The sequence below is a fragment of the Schistocerca piceifrons genome, chromosome 4, assembly GCF_021461385.2.
Source record: "Schistocerca piceifrons isolate TAMUIC-IGC-003096 chromosome 4, iqSchPice1.1, whole genome shotgun sequence".
Lineage (NCBI taxonomy): Eukaryota > Metazoa > Arthropoda > Insecta > Orthoptera > Acrididae > Schistocerca > Schistocerca piceifrons.
In genome coordinates this window covers 794,996,271-795,019,830 of record NC_060141.1, presented here as the reverse complement: position 1 = coordinate 795,019,830, position 23,560 = coordinate 794,996,271, and the positions used below count along the sequence as shown (strand labels likewise).

Here is a 23,560-nt window from a genome sequence, read left to right as displayed (position 1 = left end):
GGCTAATCACGCGCGGCGTTACAGCCACAAATGGAAACATCGAGGGAATGCAAAATACGATATTGCACTACCGACGAATAAAGGTGTAAGAAATAGCTGTCGTCTTAGATATGTCAGAAAGTTAGAGTACAGTGCACTTTTCATGAACAAGTAGGTATCAAGAATGTATCTGACAAACTGCAGCACTATCTTCAACTGGTCACTGGTTTCTGTCAAAATCACCTGCACTGCCAGCGAAGAGGGCGTACCTGGGTTCGAGACCTGATCGTACTGCTCTCACAAAATGTCCGAAAATTTCATCCACCACCAGGATTCGAACCGGCAACTTTCTGCGTCGATCGCCAACACAGAAGTGTGCGTTGGTGGCGAGTATTAACTAAGATGAATGTTGCGGAATTTTGTACAATGCGCTGTACGTGTAACATTGCAGCTGTGTCGGGAACGTCTAGTCCACCAGCATAACGGGCCAGTGAGAGGGGTGGCCGAAAGGCGGCATTATAGGTGCCACGGCATTGTGAGGGAAGGGGTAAAAAAATCCGCAATATGACAAAAAGAACAGCTCGTTGTCAGTGGACAACGTAACCCCTCCCCTCCCCACCGCCTCCCAACACATCCCTCATCTGCCCCATTCTAATCGCCAGCGTTGTCTGGATCTCTGCCTTGGCTAAATTCTGTAATTCCTTTGAAATTTTGGAAAGACATACGTTCCAGCTCGCCTTCCGCGTCCGCCTACCTTGCTCAACTCGCGTCCTGTACCAACTCATCCATTTCCTGCACCTTCTCCTCCTCCTAGATCATCTTACGATCCGGTACATTCATCGCAAAACCCAGTCCCAGCACCCAATTTCCCAACCACTAATAACCAGTTCAGTTACCCTACTGCGCCACTGCATCCATAGTCGATCTACCCATCCTCTCCCACCGGAATTTTAACCAACTCGCACTCCCCAACAATGCAATCCGTCCCGAGATATACCCGTCTTCCAACCCTAACCAAATCGCTCCATCTCACATCATCCTTCAATTTTCTTCTTCCCCCTTCCTCCAGCTTGCTGACTTGTAGTCGCAACCTGCGGTTCTGCAGGGCCCCATAGACATACTCATCACCATAGCTTCATCAAGACAATTTTTAATGCGCTTCACATTCATTAGTGACTGTATTTTCACTGCAATATAAACTCATCAAACGACTTTTAAAAATCATCGGTATTTTCAATTTCTGCGCATTTGACAAATCCTCGTTTATTGACGCTTGTTTTTGCGTGAAACCCGTAAATATCGTCCACCCAAACAAAATCATTTGTTATTGTCACCTTTTGTATATTTTAATTATCTTTGAACACGATTTATATATAACCTTTGGATGAAGAGCGGTTTCTGTCCGTTGTCAGGCCGCTCCCGTTGTGGAAAAAACAGCCAAGCCAGTTGAAGCTGACCCAATGGCCTTTTACTTCTGTGATGGTAACTTTTGGACAGCCATCCTAACAGTCGTCCGTATACACACAATATATACCCTACTAGCGTATTAGGCCCACAGTGATATGTTCCACTACTAACCTTCAATTTCACACAAGTCACTTACTGTTTGACAGTTTGATCACAGTAGCCTTGCGTTTGAGGTTTAATTCACTGCAGCCACTGTGGTCTAACGAAAAGTTTCTCTTACTTTATTTCTAATGAAGTGTTTGGTATTTGTCTACCCGTGAAATGTTTCTCGCTTAGTCCCCTTGTCAGCAGGTTGCTTCAGTTCTTCAACTTCAACGCTGAAATACCAATTTTAGTACGCCTGACCAGAGTTCCGGATCCCCTTCAGGACAGGACGCGCGAAACAAACAAGGACGCTAGCGTGTGATCTGCGCCGCCTGCTTGCTGAAGAACAGTACGTGGACGTGGAAGATTGACGAGCGCCGTCAACAGGTGAGCGTTTACCGGTCTGTGGGAGGCCGGTGACAACGCTGACAGACGCGCCACAGGCTGGCCGGGCTGCCTGTAGCCGTAAATAAGTGATGTGCAGCCGCGGCCGCGCGCACGCCCACTGACAGCCGAGCCGCTTATCGACACTGACCTGTCATACTACACGCAGGCGCGTATCATTCTCGCTACTGTCAGCGAAACGACGTTCATGCAAACTGTTCCCCCCCCCCCCCCCCCAAAAAAAAAAAAAAAAAAACAACCAAAATCTTACACTCTCTCTCTCAAACCACTGCACTGTGTGTCCCATATTTCGCGCTACGCCTGAACGTGAGATCTACATTAGATGCAGAAAAAATGTGGTACACAGATTCCTTCCGGGCGGAGGTGGTGAAACTCTACCATAACCAATGTATAGCAATGGCAACCCCGTAGGGGCCCAGGAAAAAAGAAAAGAAAGAAGGTTGTCTGTTTATCCCTATGTTTGCACCTGGTACTTGAGTTAAAGAGACTACAAACTAGTGCAAAAGACTGTAGATCTCAGAGTTTGATGAAAAAATCTTTGCACACGACCAAAGCATCTAATACTCTTGGTGTTGGGAAGAATTCATTTCGAACTACACGCAATAGCAACCATTCTTGTGATAACCGTCTAGATTACGAACATATCTTCAATTGGCGAAAGCAGCACACCTTTCGGAGGTATAGAAAAAGTTTATTTACTCTCTCAATTTTCAAAGGTCAATTCTACGATTTTCTACATTTAAATTCACTCTAGCCTCCACATATGTCTGTTTCCATTTTATCCGTAGCCCGCAAGCTACATTGTCCCAAGGGGCCGGCTGGGGAGGCCGAGCGGTTCTAGGCGCTACAGTCTGGAACCGCGCGGCCGCTACGGTCGCAGGTTCGAATCCTGCCTCGGGCGTGGATGTGTGTGATGTCCTTAGGTTAGTTAGGTTTAAGTAGTTCTAAGTTCTAGGGGACTGATGACCTCAGAAGTTAGGCCCCATAGTGCTCAGAGCCATTTGAACCACAATGCTATTACAGTGTCTAACTTGGTGTAAGATGAAGCCTGGAGGCCGAATGCAATAGAGAAATATGGAGAGGTATTGTCTGCGATGCTGTGTTTTGCCTGCGCGCTATTACGGGTGTGGGTAATAGGCTTCGGAGCGCCCTGCGAGACGTATGCCGGGCCAGACGCAGGTGGGTGCGACCTCGCGCTACGGCGCTAAGCAGTCCCTGCTGCCGAGCTAAGCCGAAGCCGCTAAGCTGGGTGCGGTGCGGCGAGACAACACCCGAGGCCCACGCAGCACCTGTGACCCGAACGCGTGCGTCACACCACGCGCAAGCAGGCTGGCGACGAAACGTGTCCCAGAACGGGGAGACATCCGTGCCGAAAGAGCTGTCACAGCCATCCCGTGAAGCAATCACTATGGTCCAGACCACTGTCTGACACTGAACGGGACCTTACGGAATGCTCTGCCTTCTTCGATTTCATTCATATTCAAACGATTTGAAGGTCAGCACTTTGACATCAATTTACTCAAGCTGCAAGACGCTTTTTTTTATGCCGACCTCTGTTAAGTACAAAATATTTAAAGCTCTTTGACATAGCTGTGTGCTTATGGTGATAGGTGTAAATGAGGGAATAATGTTTTATACATTACTCGGAAGAAGGTAATACGATTCGGAACGCGCCTCTGTTTTATCAGATTTAAATCTTCGTTTCATTGGATTTAATAGTTTCGTAGATTCATTGATTCACGGGGATGGGTCTTGTATATAATTTATAAATATTTCGTAGAAACTGTCTGAATACGACGAATTTAAGTTGTGAAAACGATGCCACTGCCATCTAGCGAACAGCCGACGTAAGTCGAGATAGCACCTGTACCACGAGAACGTAGTAATGGAATGTATTTCGCATCTGTTCTGGTGATCTATTTAGAGGTATAAATTGTGGCTGGAAACCTAGAGTTTGGTATCCAATCCCTATGATGTCGTGCTTTTTGACGTAGCATTCACCTCAATGCACATACGCATTTCGAAATCAACACTCAATTACCTGATAATTCTTCGAACGTCGGGCACTGAGTTACTAAACTTAGAAGTTTCGTAATAAATTCAACCAACAACGGAAAGATAATCACATCATCAGGCTGGCATATGAGACTTACAATCTGAAATAATCAAATATTTTTAAGCAATCGTGCCGGCCTGTGTGGCCGAGCGGTTCTAGTCGCTTCAGTCTGGAACCGCGCGACCGCTACGGTCGAAGGTTCGAAACCTGCCTCGAGCATGGATGCGTGTGACGTCCTTAGGTTAGTTAGGTTTAAGTAGTTCTTAGTTCACAGATGTTAAGTCCCATAGCGCTCAGAGTCATTTGAACCATTTTTAAGCAATCGTTTGACAACAATTACAGCGTAGGGAAAAAACATGCTAATCGAAAATGTGCTGTTTTTCTTTTAGGCAACAAAATGGCTCTAAGCACTGTGGGACTTATCATCTGCGGTCATCAGTGCCCTAGACTTAGAAGTACTTAAACCTAACTAACCTAAGTACATCACACACAATCATGCCTGAGGCAGGATTCGAACCTGCGACCGTAGCAGCAGCGCGGTTCCGGACTGAACCACCTAGAACCGCTCGGCCACAGCGGCCTGCTTTAGGCAACAAGTAGAACGTTTTCCAGAAATCTACTTCAGCAACTTTGTTTCGTTTACATGCAGCATTCTTTGAACATTGCAGCAGGTAAGTTTCAGCTTTCTGCCTTCGTTTAGTCAAACGTGTTGCGCGGCGAAGCAGTGTGCCATCAAGGGTCTAAGACAAAGAATGCATCACCACTGTGCGTGCCAAGCTTCACAAGAGGAGTGCTGCAGCACGAGCTACACATGCACATCACGCGTCCTTTTCCTTATTTTCTCTTTTGTTCTGCCACCCCACCAAGCCTCCGATACATACTGAGTCCGCCCCCCCCCCCCCCCCTCTCTCTCTCTCTCTCTCATGCGCGAACGCGCGCGTGTGTGTGTGTGTGGGGGGGGGGCGCTTTTACACTGTAAACAGTATTTACATTACAATGTACTCCCATCATTGTCATGACACCTCACACCAAACGGTAATTCAATATGGAACACACAACATTCATGCAAAGGCCGCCCATTGCAGGGAGCAGTTTTTTGTGAATACCCGTAAGTTTCATACAGTTAGTTATTAAAAATAGAAAGATATTATTTTTACCAAAATGTACGATTCAGTATTTTTAATTCTCTATTTGTTAAAAATAAACTATGAAATTTTAACCAAGAGTAAAAAATAGTTTCTACCCACGAGATTAGACCCAATGACTTTGTGACAACTAGGCTTTTACGCTGCATAAGTACCGGAAACTTAAGATGCTTTAGATGTCGTATAGTCTACAGCTGATGGAAATCTGATTTTCAAGGGTGATTTCTTCACTTTTTGCGTAACTGCGTCGTACTGTTTTCGGGAACAATTACGAGCACTAAATTACAAATCCTACAATTATGGAGGGAAAAAGATGAGGGAGGGTACATGAGGCCCTGATCAAATTAAAAGCTGAAGATTCAGAAAGCGATAGAATGCTCGATATTCCATAACCGAACAAATCTGACTTTCATTCGTGAGAGTTAGAAAATAACAGTCTTCCAATTTCCCTCTTTGAGCAAATTTTATAGACCTTACAAGTTAACTTGTGTGTCACTGTGGCCTTACAATCCATTCACGACAGCCAAAATATTACGTAACCTTTGCCACGTTTCTCAGATGGCACGTCTTTACATACGCTTTCTCTACATGAGCACGTCTTTCGACAGGAAACTGCTTTATCGGATCACATTACCTGTTCCCATCGGACGGTTTGCTAGGTAAGCGATGTTCGACAACTCAAGCCGGCTCTACCAAAAAACCGAGCAACATGTCGCAGTCGCAAGGCACGGCATTCCCATTCGGGAGAAAGGTGGTTGAAATCCCCTGGAATTAGATTTTGCATTATTTCTCTAAATAGCTTAAGGTGAAGGCCGGTATGTCCTTTTAAGGCCCATTTCCGTCGCGGTGGCAGAGCGGTTCTAGGCGCTTCAGTCCGGAACCGCGCGGCTGCTACGGCCGCAGGTTCGAATCCTGCATCGCGCATGGATATGTGTGATGTCCTTAGGTTAGTTACGTTTACGTAAATCCTGCCTCGGGCATCGACGTGTGTGATGTCCTTAGGTTAGTTAGGTTTACGTAGTTCTAAGTTCTAGGGGACTGATGACCTCAGATGTTAAGTCCCATAGTGCTCAGAACCATTTGAACCATATGAACCCATTTCCGTCCTTTTCCATCTCTAATACGAGCGTGCAATGTATCTGTAATGACCTTGGCATCGACGGCGCATTAGACCGGCATTTCCCTTCCTTCCGCTATGCAAGGCGGCACTTTGTGGCAGAGGATGGCTACGACGTTTTACTGTGTTGCTAGCAAGTCTCCGTCATGTTTTGTTCAACTGGCAATACCGTTTAGGTCAAATTAGGCAATATACGCACGTCAACGAGTCATTTCCCTCATTTGTCTAGGTAGATGCTGATCTGGTTTCCTATCTGCACCTCACGAGCAGTAAGCAAACAACGAACACATGCAGAACACGTATACTGTCCATCACGTGTCGGAGTAACGCTATCTACCGTGCAAGACTGCGGTATGTCTCGCTAGGAGCTATGCCAGGATCTTGAATTCTGGAATATGCCTAGCTGCGCATCGGTATCTAATTTCAGTCCTGTGTAAGAGGATAGCCCTGCCTAATGCAACATCGTGAAAGTAAGCAGCACCGGACTCTCGAGCGAGAAGCAGGTGCGCCCTGTCTGGAGGAAAATACCGTGGAATGTTCCTGGTGAGTCAGCGACGGAGGCCGAGCGTAACGAAGCCACTAAGCGAGTACAGACAGCGCCACCACTGTGGGCTGCTTCCGCCCAGCACAAGCTTCGTTACCAGGCCATGATTTCCACATATTGTGTCTATCAATTTTTTATTTTTACTTTTACTCTTCACGAGTACTTTCTTGTTTGCTTGAAAGGATACTTACTGTGCTCAGTTTTCACCCTAGCATCCACTGACTGTGTTATTACGAAGGAATTTCTTGCGACACTGCAAACGCTGTAAGGAGAATACACTAATTCTGGCACAACTGATCGACAAGGAAACGCTCCAGGAAACATTATAGGGAATTTCGTGTTGAAATGTGTCAAATCGAAAGAGCGGCGAGAACCATAATAAAATAGCGGACATTACTCTTGTCTTTTCGTGAAGAAAAGATCCGTCGGAATTCAAATGCCAAGTTAATTAATTACGTAGATCCACATGCAGTCATGGAAATAAGTAGTCACACAGTAGGTGGTGACAAACTACGATAGGGTAGTAAATCACCCACAGCGCCGATACGAACAAGTACGATGATATAGCGTCAGACAACCATGTTCTTGGTAATGAAGCTTCCCGTATGCCATGAATCTTATTCTGGGAAAATAAAATATGTTACACTCCGCACGGTCTACGGCAGGGCAAAATGTATTCATACAGCGGACTACTTTCAACCAAACAAACGGCTGACGCAGCCCCGGAGTGCATGCCACACTTGTGTAGTCGTGCGGCGGCCGTGAAGCAACAGCACGTCGGACGTGGCTACCGTGGAACAGCAGAATGGGCCGCAAGGGGAAGGAGACGACCACTGAGGAACGAAACATCGTTGTCGCCCAATATCTTCAACACAAGTCGTATGCCGAAATTGCGATCATCATAAGACGAAGCCGAGCGACTGTGCAATCTATCATTAAACAGTATAAGGACAGAAATGTAGTAATAAACAGTGAACGACACGGTCGTCCATAGAAGCTTACAACAAGAGATCCGAGAATGCTACTAAAAATCATCAAGAAAAACTCGAAAACGACAGCGTCGGTACTATCCGCATATGTACATGACCACTTCCGAAAGGAGATCACTCCAAGGGCAGTTCGTACCATTCTCAATCGTTCGGGCTACAGAGCCAGGGTCCCGAGACGAAAGCCCTACATCAGCAAAAAGAACAGGAAGTGGCGGATGGAATTCGCGAAACAGCATGTATCCAAGACAGCAGACTTCTGGGATACTGTATTGTTTAGTGATGAAAGCAAATTTAATATCGTGCACAGTGACGGTAGGATCTTGGTCTGGAGAAGACCGAATACAGACCTCGACCGAAACAACATTCAACCCAGGGTGAAGCACGGAGGTGATGGAGTGATGGTATGGGGCTGTATGTCAGCCTCCGGTGTCGGGAAATTAGTGTTTGTGGAAGGTATCATGGGCAGATTTGTGTATATGAACATTCTCAACCAGAACTTACAACAGAGTGTTGACGCCTTGGGTCTTCCTAGAAATTATTACTTCCAACAGGACAATGATCCCAAACATACGGCGCAAATTGTCCAGTTGTGGTTGCTCAACAACATTCTACACACTCTTAAAACACCAGATCAGAGTTCGGACCTGAATCCCATCGAACACTTGTGGAGTGAGCTGGAAACACGAGTGAGAAAACACGACATCCGTAGTAAGGCTCTCCTTCGACAATGGGAAGGTATCACGTCGGAAACTACAAGAAAATTGGTCCATTCCATGCCACGGAGGTTGCGAGAAGTAACACATCGGAAGCGTAGGCATACGAAGTATGAAACATGTTCTGCATTTGTTAGAAGTGTCATTTTCTGTTGGTGTATGAATACTTAATTCCCAGCGCAGTAGAGAATTTGGTAGACGTTTATGTATTTTTTTTTTTTTTTTTTTTTTTTTTGTAAAGGCTTTTTCATTCTCGTTCTATATACCAGCATTGCTGCATTGCCGACTGGCCAATATGTACAGTGCATATCCAATTAGTGTTTTTGGTTTCGTATTGTCAATAAAGGCAGTTTACTTTTCCACGTTCTAGTGTATGAATACTTATTTCCATTACAGTTCTCTGCAGAATAACTACACTACTGGCCATTAAAAGTGCTACACCAAGAAGATGACGTGCTACAGACGCGAAATTTAACCGACAGGAAGAAGATGCTGTGATACGCAAATGATTAGCTTTTCAGAGCATTCACACAAGGCTGGCGCCGGTGGCGACCCCTACAACGTGCTGAGGAAAGTTTCCAACCTATTTCTCATACACAAACAGCAATTGACCGGCGTTGCCTGGTGAAACGTTGTTGTGATGCCTCGTGTAAGGAGAAATGCGTACCATCACGTTTCCGACTTTGATAAAGGTCGGATTGTAGCCTATCGCGATTTCAGTTCACCGTACCGCGACATTGCGGCTCACGTCGGTCGAGATCCAATGACTTGTTAGCAGAATATGGAATCGGTGGGTTCAGGAGGGTAATACGGAACGCTGTGCTGGATCCCAATGGCCTCGCATGACTAGCAGTCATGGGGACGTTTCAAGACAACAATCATCTGCACGAACAGTTCGACGACGTTTGCAGCAGCTCTGAGACCATGGCTGCGGTTAGCCTTGACGCTGCATCATAGACAGGACCGCCTGCGATGGTGTACTCAACGACGAACCTGGGTGCACGAATGACAAAACGTCATTGTTTTCGGATGAATTCAGGTTCTGTTTACAGCATCATGATGGTCGCATCCGTGTTTGGCGACATCGCGGTGAACGCACATTGGAAGCGGGAATTCGTCAACGCCATACTGGCGTATCACCCAGCGTGATGGTATGGGGTGCCGTTGGTGGCACGTCTCGGTCACCTCTTGTTCGCATTGACGGCACTTTGAACAGTGGACGTTACATTTCAGATGTGTTACGATCCGTGGCTCTACCCTTCATTAGATCCCTGCGAAACCATACATTTCAGCAGGATAATGCACGACCGCATGTTGCAGGTCCTGTACGGGCCTTTCTGGATACAGAAAATGTTTGACTGCTGCCCTGGCCAGCAGATTCTCCAGATCTCTCACCAATTGAAAAGTCTGGCCAATGGTGGCCGAGCAACTGGCTCGTCACAATACGCCAGTCACTACTCTTGGTGAACTGTGGTGTCGTGTTGAAGCTGCATGGGCAGCTGTACCTGTACACGCCATCCAAGCTCTGTTTGACTCAATGCCCAGGCGTAGCAAGGCCGTTATTACGGCCAGAGGTGGTTGTTCTGGGTACTGATTTCTCAGGATCTATGCACCCAAATTGCGTGAAAATGTAATCACATGTCAGTTCTACTATATTTGTCCAATGAATACCCGTTTATCGTCTGTATTTTTTCTTGGTGTAGCAATCTTAATGGACAGTAGTGTAAATCTGCCAAGTAATGGAGTGAGCGGCGTGTTGTTGTATATAAATGACGTTGGATGGCTAATGGCTCGGAGCAGCGTGCGACTTAACTTCTGAGGTCATTAGTCGCCTAGAACTTAGAACTAACTAAACCTAACTAACGTAAGGACAGTACACACATCCATACCCGAGACAGGATTCGAACCTGCGACCGCTACTGCGACCGTAGCGGTCGCTTGGTTCCGGACTGTAGCGCCTAGAACCGCACGGCCACTTCGGCTGGCAAATGACGGAACGTCGTGTCATTTTGGGCGTGACTGATCTGTTTGCAAGATTACTGGGGGCGTACGCTGTCGCTGCGTGCGTGTCTCGCTTTGTCGGTTGTGCGTGCAACCTGGTCGGAACTTTAGTCTGCCCTGTCGGTAATTCAGAGGCACGAACAACAGGTAACACAGAACGTGAGAAGTCAAATACGGTGATTAGAGAAAAGGTGTTTTTGCAGGTGAGATGTTTTCGTACCGTTCTGGCGCAACACCTGAGCAATTATTAAAACGCGTGCTTGCTGGCGCGTCACGTGCTGTGTGGGTGTATCGCGCTACGGCGGCTGCAGAAAGTGGGTCGATACGCAGGCGTTGTTCTCGCCTCCGCCTCGGCTGACCGCGGAGATGAGAGCCACACCGGCCACGGCCGCTGCTAGCAAGCTGTAGCTGGCTGCTCCCTGCCCTCGTCTCCCACGGCCTGCGACAGCTGACAGGTAGCCCGCGTGACGTCACCGAGCCGCTGCCGCGCCAAGGGGACACAGGACGTCCACTAATAACGTGAGCTCATAATGGGCAGGTCCGCCAAAATCTCACAAAGTCTCATTTAGGGAAGCGAGCTACGAAAACATCACATCAACTTTTTATTTCAGGGAATGTACGCTATCGTAACGGTAACATTATGTTTTACCTAATTAATCCCGAGTATAGACAATATTAGAGTGCCCACCAATCTACATGGCCTAACTGAACATTTTTTTTTTTTTTTTTCATGTGTGCATGCCCGGGATTCCCCGATTTGAAACAAGTGGCAGATTTCAGGGAGTCCCCTCCCAGGCTGTTCGAAATCACTGCGTGTCAGTAAGTCGTGATATTTTGCAACGCCTATAAAGCTGATGTTACGTTTAACATGAATTTGTATAAAAACTTTTACAATGCGTTTGTTCAGCAGCATACCGACATGTCTAAATACGCGTGCGAGCAAGAAGTTAATTGTTTGCGGAAGGAAGCTAAGCTGAAGTTCAACGACAGCATCATAAAATCCAAGGTACGTAATCATACGGTTTAAAGGAAAGTACAAACAATGTTGTCTTTCATTTGCAAAGTAACTAAAGGTTAAAATTTCAGTTTTTCAGCCTTTTTGTCCTTATCTGTGTCTATCCGAATATACTCAGCATTGGCATGTTTAAAACCGTGTTTTTAATCACGTTTTAAAACAGTTTTTATTAAATTTCATTTTTCTCAGACCATCGGGTAAACCTCACTTGTGGGAGATTGAGGGGCGCGCGGGGGGAGGGGCGCGCGGGGGGAGGGGGGGGGGAGGGGGGAAATCAAATAACATCTCATCAAGTGGGGAGGAGGATCCAAATTTTAAAGAAAACCCCTCACGCAGTGAACAGACGTCCTCCAAGTCGAACTGTGAGTTAAAACACGCTGTAATCTTTGAAGTCCCGCAGGTTGCGGCCGAGTTCTGACCCCATACGATACGACAGGTTTCAATAACCGATTCAAAATCAGGATGATTCACTGATATTGCGTCATTTTGATGAAAATACCTGCGTTAGCTTTGCATTTATTTTTCGACGAGCGCCGTATAGTAGACAGCGCATAGTTTATTGAAATTATTATTTCATGGTCGAACGTTTTGAACGTTTTTCCTCCTCAGACTTGTTGCCTCCGACACCCGTTGTAAGAACCGAGTCATAGTGCTCATGACATTCTGTATAACTTGACAAATTCTGTGAAGTTCTTAATACAATTCATGGTTGGTGGTACCTGTACCTTCCTCTGAACGTACTGTAACACTTATCCTGATAAATCTTGTTTTTTCTACTACATACACAACCAAAATCGCTCATATAATTGCATATTTTCAGCACTTTTCTAGGTTGCAAATAATTGGGCAACTAAAAAAATTTCAGAGACACATCCTGGACAGAGTAGATTTGGTTGTTGTAGATGAATAATGCTGCATTTTCAGTTTCATAGGTATGAGATTCTTAAAAAAACATTAATAAATAAAAAAACTGAAAATAAATGTGTGTTAAAAATGAGACTTTCGGTGTTTGAAGGCTCTTGCATCAAAGTCCTGACACTGAAATATTTAGAAAATCTTTGTGAACAAATGATTATTACGCATCTAGTGTACGTTCATGAACAAGTAAAACAGCAACCACTCAAAGAATTACGTAAATTTAGTATTCAACGAGTACACAGGAGCTTACATATCGCACTGTTTATTAAAATTTGATAAATGGATGCGATAAATGCAAGTAGGATAAACGGCAATATGAATTCGTATTTACTAAATCTGTGCGCAGGTGACTCAAGAAAACACCAGATTTAATATGTCAAACTGTCGTTGGAGGACACCAGTTGTTTCAAGCATATCTGTCTGATCAGTTTCTTCTGGGGCAGCGAAAATCATGGGGAAATACTGAGACATGGTGTGAAAATTACGGCTGACTACTGGCTTTTCTGGTAAATGTTATCTGTGGTAAAGATATCAAAAGAATGACTTCAAAAATAAGTGAGAAATATTTTTTAAACTATTCTAAAGTAAGGACCAGACCACCTTGTAAACATCAGTAAATTGAATTTACTTACACTTTCAAGACACACGTATATTTCTGTGTAACGATTTGTCTTTTCCTTACTAGTTCTCCGTCCCGACCGGCTGTTTTCCTGTACCACGTGGTACAAAAACTATTTTTTTTACACTGCATCAAGCTCAAAGGCTGCACATTTCACAAAAGCTGCCGGCCCGTGTGGCCGTGCGGTTCTAGGCGCTTCAGTCTGGAACCGCGTGATCGCTACGGTCGCAGGTTCGAATCCTGTTTCGGTCATGAATGTGTGTGATGTCCTTAGGTTAGTTAGGTTTAAGTAGTTCTAAGTTCTAGGGGTCTGATGACGATAGATGTTAAGTCCCATAGTGCTCAGAGCCATTTGAAACATTTTGTCATGGCCTGGGTGAAACTTTATCCTGTATAAACATTCATTATGAACGAATTCTCCAGCTTCTGCCATCCGTGCTCTCGAGCGACTCACTAACAAACTCTCGGTAGCTTTCCCGGATCACTGTAAACTCAGGGGACGAGCTAATTTCATGAACTGTAAACAGTGGTAACCTGCATGGTGGACACATCAGGGAGAATTGTGTATTCGCTTTTCAAGATCGGTACGACAGGCTGCAGGCAGTTATTTGTTATGAAAAAATCAGTTTACAAGCATGTGTAGGAGCACTCGACTTATCTTCGAACACAGACTGACGAATGGGGGAACCTACATTTTTACGCTTTGTAGATTGGGAGAATGTTCTTGACAATGTTTAATAGAATATACTCTTTGAAATTCAGAACGTAAGGGGAGGGGGCGGGAGATGGGTGCAAAATTGGAGGAACGAAAAGTTTTTCGAACAGGACGCAGTCATTAAGAGTGGAAGGACGTGAAAGGTAGAAGGTAGCTGAGAAGAGTGAAGCAGGGTTGTCTGAACAATGAGCAAGATGTGACGGTTACCAAGGAGAAATTTAGGTAGGGAATTACAATTCTAGGAGAAGAAATAAAATCTTTAAGGATTTCCGACGACGAACTGTAAAGCATATGAAAAAGCAATTGAACGGAATGGATAATGGGAGAACAATTAACAGAGTACAACACGACCAAAGGAAGGGTTCGGTTAGCAGGACATCCTTCGGCATCAAGAAATGGAGAGAACTGGAGGACTGGTGAATGGCTCTGAGCACTATGGGACTTAACTTCTGAGGTCATCAGTCCCCTAGACTTAGAACTACTTAAACCTAACTAACCTAAGGACATCACACACATCCATGCCCGAGGCAGGATTCGAACCTGCGACCGTAGTGGTCGTACGGTTCAGACTGTAGCGCCTTTAACCGCTCGGCCACTCCGGCCGGCTTTGGAGATTATATTAGGGTGTAGGAAACGAGAGAAGTGTCCTTATTGGCTGAGGGAGAAAGGGGTGTTCTCTCTTGTCCTTCGGATAGACAGGGCGATTTAGTCACGAGGAGCCACTCAAAACGCACGGTCGAGTAACCGGGGCGGCTATAAAAAACGGCCGCGAGTGCATATCTCAGCTGTTAAACAAGCTAGAAAGCTAAGTTATTAGTATTGAGAACGCCGCGTGTCGTGAGCAGTGTATCATTATGTAAAGTCAGTGAACTGTGTTAATGGGTGTAAAGAGTCGAATATAACGGCGTAGTCCAGAACCACCATATTGTGATGTGTGTGAGAAAGCCATTTCTGTATTAAAACTAGTACAAACGTTGTTGACAATTAACAAATGGCATCCCAAAACACTCAACTTCAGCAGGATCACCACCTACATGGAACCTGGCGACTGAGCGCTTCTACTGCGCGACGAGACACTTACCGAAGCAGCAAGACGCCAGATTAGTGATACCGCCCAGAGAAGCACTTCCTTCTCGCTACAATGCCATTGAGGGTGTTGTAATATCACTGATTAAATGCCTCCAACAAGCTAACGGGAAAACGTGGCACCGAAGCAATAAAACCTGAACTGTGGAGCATTGGAAGAGTCATTTCGTCGGACGACTGTTTCCACAGCTTGGTCTAGTTTACGTCTGACTTAAGCCGTCCGAAACTTACGAAGCAGACTGCTTGCTACCAAGAGAGAAACATGGCAGGGGATCGGTTGTTATTTGGGCAGCCACATCGTGGTATTCTATGGTCTCTGCAGGGTCGCAATACTACCTACAATTATGTTGTTAGTTTTGGTAGATTAAATCCATACCACAGTTGTTCCCCAATGGTGACAACTGACGACGGGGCAGCTGTTCACAGGGGTCGCTTGAGGACTCGTTCTGCGAGCTCGAGGATAAACTGTAGCATCTTCCATGGCCGCTAATGATCGGATATCAATATTACTGAGCCTTTGTGGTCTACTTCGGACACAAGGTTGCGAGATCGTTATCCACCATCGTCGTTACCTATAGTTGCCACTATTTTGCACGAATAATGGTATACGATTCCCTTGAAAATCGTACAGGACTCGTATTTATTCATTCAGGGACGACTGGAAGCTGTTTTTAACGCTAAGGGTAGGGTAACATGTTGTCTCCCGCGGGGCGCGTGACGACTGCAGTGGGATTCACGTACAGCAGGCGTCGGCGATTGGTCCGGCGTGGCGTGGGCGCGCCAATTTCGCGCGAATTACAGGAGGCCGGCTGCAGCGCGTTTCATTACGGCGGCGGCAGAGTCGCGCGCAGATTTAATTACGCCTGCAGCCGGCGTGCGCGCTGGCGGCAAACACGTGGCCGCAGCCCTGACCTCGGCGTGCAGCCACCGAGCCGATGCCGCCGCCAGCAAGCAAGCAACGGCCGTCCTATCTGCAGCACCGATCGGCTGTCTGTCTCAATTGACTAGCCGAGAAGAGGACAAGCAGGTCTACTGCAGCGCTCCTGGCGTTTTATTCCGATACTAAGTCCCGCCTGTTGCGAGTGGTCGTTTTCGTTTCACGTTAGCGTCAAATTGAGAGCGGTATCTTGTGCAGTTTGGCACCTGAAATGTGTAAGTGAGGTTATGAAGGGCTATCCTCGTTACAAAAAAATCTAAATACACTGAAGCGCCAAACAAACTGGTATACATAGACATGCGTATGCAAATACAGAGAGAATACACGCAGAATACGGTGCCGCAATCGGCAACGGCTATTTAAGACAACCAGTGTCTTGGTGCAGTTAAATGGTCAAATGGCTCTGAGCACTACTGAACTTAACATCTGAGGTCATCGGTCCTCTAGACATATTAGTGTTGCTAAAAGAAAAGAAAAGCTTTCGCATATAATATTTGTCTCGAAGATAATAAGCTGCAAGAGAAGCTAAGCTTTTACATATAATGTTGATCTGTTTAGCGCATGTTACACTTTAAGGGGAGACGGTGGCAGTCTTGCACAGATATTTTTGTAACTCCATATCTGTGCCATTTTGGAGACAAGCTAATGTTTGCATCTGCAGGCCCGACCCTAATCTCAATGTCAGTTTTTCGCTTTATATTGGAAATATGGGACTTACTATATTTTTTAAATACTTTACCAGGCCTAGGCATTGTAAAAAGGGATCAACAGATTCAACCTTGCACAAAGAATGGCACAATAAATCAAGCGGCACTCGAATTCCACTGAACAGCACGAAACTTGTTTACAACACTCCACAGCCTTTTATACCACACTGACTGAACCAGAAAATGGCTCCACAGCCTTCTTTACAACACTGCTGTTGTGTATACAAAAAATCACAGCCTTCTAAAGCTATATTTTCTAGGTTCACAGGCCAAATTCTGCAATAAAATGTTTCCTCCATTTGATACATTGAAAAGCGGGCTTGGCGCATTACGCTGCTTAGTGTTTTAATTTTTTTACGCCGTTTGTAGTTCCAATTTCAAGGAAAAAACTTGGGATAATAATCTCAATTATATTTACTATCGAATAAGCAAATAAAAATAATTTGTAAATTTGTGATTATTTCTGCCACCGTCTCCCCTTAAGATACACCACACAAATACGCCAGTAAAATTTTTAATACCAACATAAATCTCTGATCTTCTGGGCTAGAAATTCTTCTAAATGGCTCGTCATCAAAGAGTTGATTTTTAAAAGAGAGCAAACGCTCCGTGATTTAAGAAATTCATCGTACATTCCCGCACATAGTTCATCTAGCGTAAAAGGAAATTTACTTTGAAAATAACGCTTTTCGAACAATTCGCAATATTTTCCCGTGACCTGTTAGATTCATTTCACCAGTTGCCAGATAATAGGCGTCACCGCGGCTGCGCAGCTACGGTGACGTAGGAAGCCCGTATGTTCGTACTTTCAAAACATTAAAAGATTTTACATTATGTCATAAAAGAAACAAGACATCAGAGGATTATCCAAGAGCGTCGGAATTTCGTTAACCATACTAAAATGCATAGTTCGCCTTACAGTGCACATTCGTATGTCCAGAGTCCCAATGACGTAGCCCTCCACTAGATGTGAAGCTTTCCAGTGTGGTTTTCGGGACGTACATGTTCTTTGAGTACCAGTACTGTGTTGTCTCTTGTTTGGTTCTTTTTTATGGCGTAATGCCAAACGCGCTAGAAGATGAAAATCTGCACCGGAAATGCAGCTAACAGTTGAAACTAGCCAAGCCCGCATCTTGTGGTCGTGCGGTAGCGTTCTCGCTACCCACGCCTGGGTTCCCGGGTTCGATTCCCGGCGGGGTCAGGGATTTTCTCTGCCTCGTGATGGCTGGGTGTTGTGTGCTGTCCTTAGGTTAGTTAGGTTTAAGTAGTTCTAAGTTCTAGGGGACTTATGACCACAGCAGTTGAGTCCCATAGTGCTCAGAGCCATTTGAACCATTTTTGAAACTAGCCAATAGTGTAGAATAAATTGACTGCCTCAGCAGGAAAGCTTAATAAAAGCCAAATGTATTTAGCAAACCGACAAAAATAACTTTATTGTTCTACAAGGTGATTAGTGCTTGCCTGTCAGAAAAGTGGAAATAAAATGAAATCTGAAACTAGTAACATATTTTAGCCTTCTGTGATTATGTGAACGTATTTCAATTCACTTGATAGCTCCCAGCCACAGAAATCCGTCTTTTCATTTGACGTGAGAGCAGTAAACGAAGAGGAAACATAGAAATCACTAAATGTAAAAACGGGTCACGTGGAGACCCCCTCCCACTATAACTCAGACAGCTCTGCGCATCAGAACGTCAAAAACTTACAAAAACTTTTCAAAAAGAAGTTCATTTTGTAGCGCACATCTTTCTGAAGAGTCTGATACATAAAACATATATCTTCGAGGAAATATAAGACACGTTATTTGGTCTTAAGTGTGCAAGGCAGTGCGACGCATCTTCAAACATTGTTACACCGCACGTCACGGTATTTCCCTCTGCGGAATTCAAACGTGTACATTTTGTGATGGATGCCATGAAACTATTTCAGGACAGTGGAAATTAAAATGTCCTGTAGGGCCACTCCTGCTCCCAGTCGGTCGGTTGGACATCCTGCCCCCCCCCCCGTTTTTTTAACCCTCGCAATTAATACTGGATAGGATTATTAGTAACCAGGAGAACAAGAACTCTTCAGAAAATCTGGACTCTTTACTGCCTATTAGCTACTAACTTGCTCTTCTGTGTGACAAATTAAATATAGGATACTTAAAACCAGTAATGACAAGAGACTGGCAAGACAGTACACATTTCTTCAAGCCTTAATTCCTAGCGAATTTTCTCTCTAACCTTGCTGCAGCTTTACATGGCGTGCTTTCCGTCTGCGAAAGAACTATTACCTTATCAAATTTCGTCAAACGTTTTGCTACATGAAAAATAGAAATGCCGTTGTCTAATACTGAAAAAGCTGTTGATACAAACAGTACCCAAGATTGGTGTGGTTTCTCGATCTAATTACATCTATTTTGTCACTGTGTGCTGGATAAAACAAAATAGGCCTTTCTAATATTGCAGCAATTGTAACACACCAAATAAGAGAGACTGTCTTGGCAATAATGATCATTTTTGTAAAACGACAGAATATAATTCACGAAGTACCAATACGAAATACCTATTTGGCCTACTACAAGCAAAAAGCTTTACGTTCGGAAATAGTTTCACATTTCATTCATACGCTCCAGTTTCTCATGCACGAGACCGAAAAGTAGTAGAACGAAATTTTTGTATTAATCTGGAATCGTCATATTCTTCCATAATTTGTGTGATGTCCCCGTTTCTTCTCCTTCCTCGTTCTAACAAGTATTCTTTTCATCACTAATTCTGTAACTATTCCTACCACTGACAAAACTGATTCTCCGGTTAACTCTACTAATCCTGCCACAATCACCGGTTTAGTTATCCAGCGATTATTCTCCGCCCTGTGCAGTGTAGCGATCTGGGCAAAAATTTTCTGTCAAAATTTCACTTTCTTGGATACACCGAGAAGATAATACGTAACCTTTCATACCTGTTATTTCTGTTAGTCGTTTATTTCCACTCTGGTAGTCTAAATCTATGGATTTCGTTAGTAATTATAACAACGCTGAACATTCGCAAACCGAATCAACCACATAAACAAGCAGCAGTTGGCGTCCACCGGTTCGGCTTTATTCCGCTCAGCTCGTATAGCCCCGCCCCATTTTGTCTGCAGGAAAGTTTATTTCTAGATGTGACGAAGATTCATCTGGGAGAGACATCACGTACACTATGCACGCATTCGAAAATCATCTTATAATTCATTCAGAAATCAACTTAGAATGTGTTCAAAAACCGGCAGGGGTGCGTTTGAAAATCATATGAATAATCGATAGACGGATGTGAGCTGGATGCTAGGTGCTTTGTGAAACACGGTTTTTTTCCTCAAGAATATGAATTTGCCCCCTCCCACCGAAATTGCCACCTGGTTCAGATACCCTGGTTTGCCCCCACACGCCACTAGATCCGGGCCTGCCGCACAACCGTGAATCTGGCAGCTTGGGCGCGCCAGTAAAATTTTTCCGGGTACCATGTGGTTGGTTGCTGCTACTGCTGCTTACAAAGCCAAGTCACATTTCTGTAGCCAGAAGCGGGAGAAGGTAGGCTACTACTCATACGCGACTCAACTGCGCGTGAGCACGAGCCCGCTCGTAACTGATTAAATGAATCAAATGTAAACAGTTGTGACGTCACGCTCATTGAGGGCAATTTGTTGTTATGCAGCATTGTATAGTCTTCCGAAAGCCTTTGACACATTTTGCTGTTGGCAGACGCTTGTACGAGGACTGCGTTATTTTATAATGCAATTTAAGGTTTATTTTCGTTTTTTCCTCTTATTCATGTTTTAATACTGCAGTATTATTCTGCAGTAGCGGGATACAGTAATATCCTTTGTTAGAGTATCCGTTCTTACCAGTCAAAATTAAAAAAAATTAACTGAAAACTGAAACAACGAAAAATTCCCGGAATTCTAAAAAATTCCCGGGCTTTTTCCAGATCTCCCGGTTGTCCCAGGTAGTATACACCCTGTAAGGACATCACACACATCCATGCCCGAGGCAGGAATCGAACTTGCGACCGCAGTAGCAGTGCGGTTCCGAACTGAAGCGCCTAGAACCGCTCAGTCACAGCAGCCGGTCTGGCACAGTTGTTAGATCTGTCACTGCTGCTACAATGGCAGGTTTTCAATATTTAAGTGAGTTTCAACGTTGTGTTATAGTCGACGTACGAGCGATGGGACACGGCATCTCAGAGATAGCGATGAAGTGGGGATTTTCCAGTACGACCATTTCACGACTGGACGAACCCGGTAAAACATCAAATTCCGACATCGCTGCGGCCGGAAAAAGTTCATCAGTCTACTGACTGGTTTGATGCGGTCCGCCACAAATTCCTTTCCTGTGCTAACCTCTTCATCTGAGAGTAGCACTTGCAACCTACGTCCTCAATTATTTGCTTGACGTATTCCAATCTCTGTCTTCCTCTACAGTTTTTGCCCTCTACAGCTCCCTCTAGTACCATGGAAGTCATTCCCTCATGTCTTAGCAGATGTCCTATCATCCTGTCCCTTCTCCATATCCGTGTTTTCCACATATTCCTTTCCTCTCCGATTCTGCGTAGAACCTCCTCATTCCTTACCTTATCAGTCCATTTAATTTTCAACTTTCGTCTATAGCACCACATCTCAAATGCTTCGATTCTCTTCTGTTCCGGTTTTCCCACAGTCCATGTTTCACTACCATACAATGCTGTACTCCAGACGTACATCCTCAGAAATTTCTTCCTCAAATTAAGGCCGGTATCTGATATTAGTGGGCTTCTCTTGGCCAGAAATGTCTTTTTTGCCATAGCGAGTCTGCTTTTGATGTCCTCCTTGCTCCGTCCGTCATTGGTTATTTTACTGCCTAGGTAGCAGAATTCCTTAACTTCATTGACTTCGTGGCCATCAATCCTGATGTTAAGTTTCTCGCTGAGCTCATTTCTACTACTTCTCATTACCTTCGTCTTTCTCCGATTTACTCTCAAACCATACTATGTACTTATTAGACTGTTCATTCCATTCAGCAGATCATTTAATTCTTCTTCACTTTCACTCAGTATAGCAATGTCATCAGCGAATCGTATCATTGATATCCTTTCACCCTGCATTTTAATTCCACTCCTGAACCTTTCTTTTATTTCCATCATTTCTTCCTCGATGCACAGATTGAAGAGTAGGGGCGAAAGGCTACAGCCTTGTCTTACACCCTTCTTAATACGAGCACTTCGTTCTTGATCGTCCACTCTTATTATTCCCTCTTGGTTGTTGTACGTATTGTATATGACCCGTCTCTCCCTATAGCTTACCCGTACTTTTTTCAGAATCTCGAACGGCTTGCACCATTTCATATTGTCGAACGCTTTTTCCAGGTCGACAAATCCTATGAACGTGTCTTGATTTTTCTTTAGCCTTGCTTCCATTATTAGCCGTAACGTCAGAATTGCCTCTCTCGTCCCTTTACTTTTCCTAAAACCAAACTGATCGTCACCTAGCGCATTCTCAATTATATTTTCCATTCTTCTGTATATTAGTCTTCTAAGCAGCTTCGATGCATGAGCTGTTAAGCTGATTGTGCGATAATTCTCGCACTTGTCAGCTCTTGCCGTCTTCGGAATTGTGTGGATGATGCTTTTCCGAAAGTCAGATGGTATATCGCCAGACTCATATATTCTACACACCAACGTGAATAGTCGTTTTGTTGCCACTTCCCCCAATGATTTTAGAAATTCTGATGGAATGTTATCTATCCCTTCTGCCTTATTTGACCGTAAGTCCTCCAAAGCTCTTTTAAATTCCAATACTGGATCCCCTATTTCAATGTATTCTTTCCACATATCCGCTCTCTCCTCTACAATTAACAGTGGAATTCCCGTTGCACTCCTAATGTTACCACCGTTGCTTTTAATGTCACCAAAGGTTGTTTTGACTTTCCTGTATGCTGAGTCTGTCCTTCCGACAATCATATCTTTTTCGATGTCTTCACATTTTTCCTGCAGCCATTTCATCTTAGCTTCCCTGCACTTGCTATTTATTTCATTCCTCAGCGACTTGTATTTCTGTATTCCTGATCTTCCCGGAACATATTTATACTTCCTCCTTTCATCAATCAACTGAAGTATTTCTTCTGTTACCTATGGTTTCTTCGCAGCTACCTTCTTTGTGCCTATGTTTTCCTTCCCAACTTCTGTAGTGGCCCTTTTTAGAGATGTCCATTCCTCTTCAACTGTACTGCCTACTGCGCTATTCCTTATTGCTGTATCTGTAGCGTTAGAGAACTTCAAACGAATCTACTCATTCCTTAGTACTTCCGTATCCCACTTCTTTGCGTATTGATTCTTCCTGACTAATGTCTTGAACTGCAGCCTACTCTTCATCACTACTATATTATGATCTGAGTGTATATCTGCTCCTGGGTACGCCTTACAATCCAGTATCTTATTTCGGAATCTCTGTCTGACCATGATGTAATCTAATTGAAATCTTCTGTTACCTATGGTTTCTTCGCAGCTACCTTCTTTGTGCCTATGTTTTCCTTCCCAACTTCTGTAGTGGCCCTTTTTAGAGATGTCCATTCCTCTTCAACTGTACTGCCTACTGCGCTATTCCTTATTGCTGTATCTGTAGCGTTAGAGAACTTCAAACGAATCTACTCATTCCTTAGTACTTCCGTATCCCACTTCTTTGCGTATTGATTCTTCCTGACTAATGTCTTGAACTGCAGCCTACTCTTCATCACTACTATATTATGATCTGAGTGTATATCTGCTCCTGGGTACGCCTTACAATCCAGTATCTTATTTCGGAATCTCTGTCTGACCATGATGTAATCTAATTGAAATCTTCCCGTATCTCCCGGCGTTTTCCAAGTATACCTCCTCCGCTTCTGATTCTGTAACAGGGTATTCGCTATTACTAGCTGAAACTTGTTACAGAACTCAATTAGTCTTTCTCCTCTTTCATTCCTTGTCCCAAGCCCATATTCTCCTGTAACCTTTTCTTCTACTCCTTCCGCATATTGCTGCAGATTTCAATGCTGGGCCGCAGTGAACACAACGAAACATCATCGATTTGG

At 44.5% G+C, this 23,560-nt stretch overlaps 1 protein-coding gene across 2 annotated transcripts in view; it reads right to left on the bottom strand.

The window, feature by feature from the left end:
- Positions 1-23,560, bottom strand: part of LOC124796302 (FK506-binding protein 2) — a 140,637-nt gene that overhangs the window by 71,794 nt on the left and 45,283 nt on the right. The gene's annotated exons all lie outside the window — the stretch shown is intronic.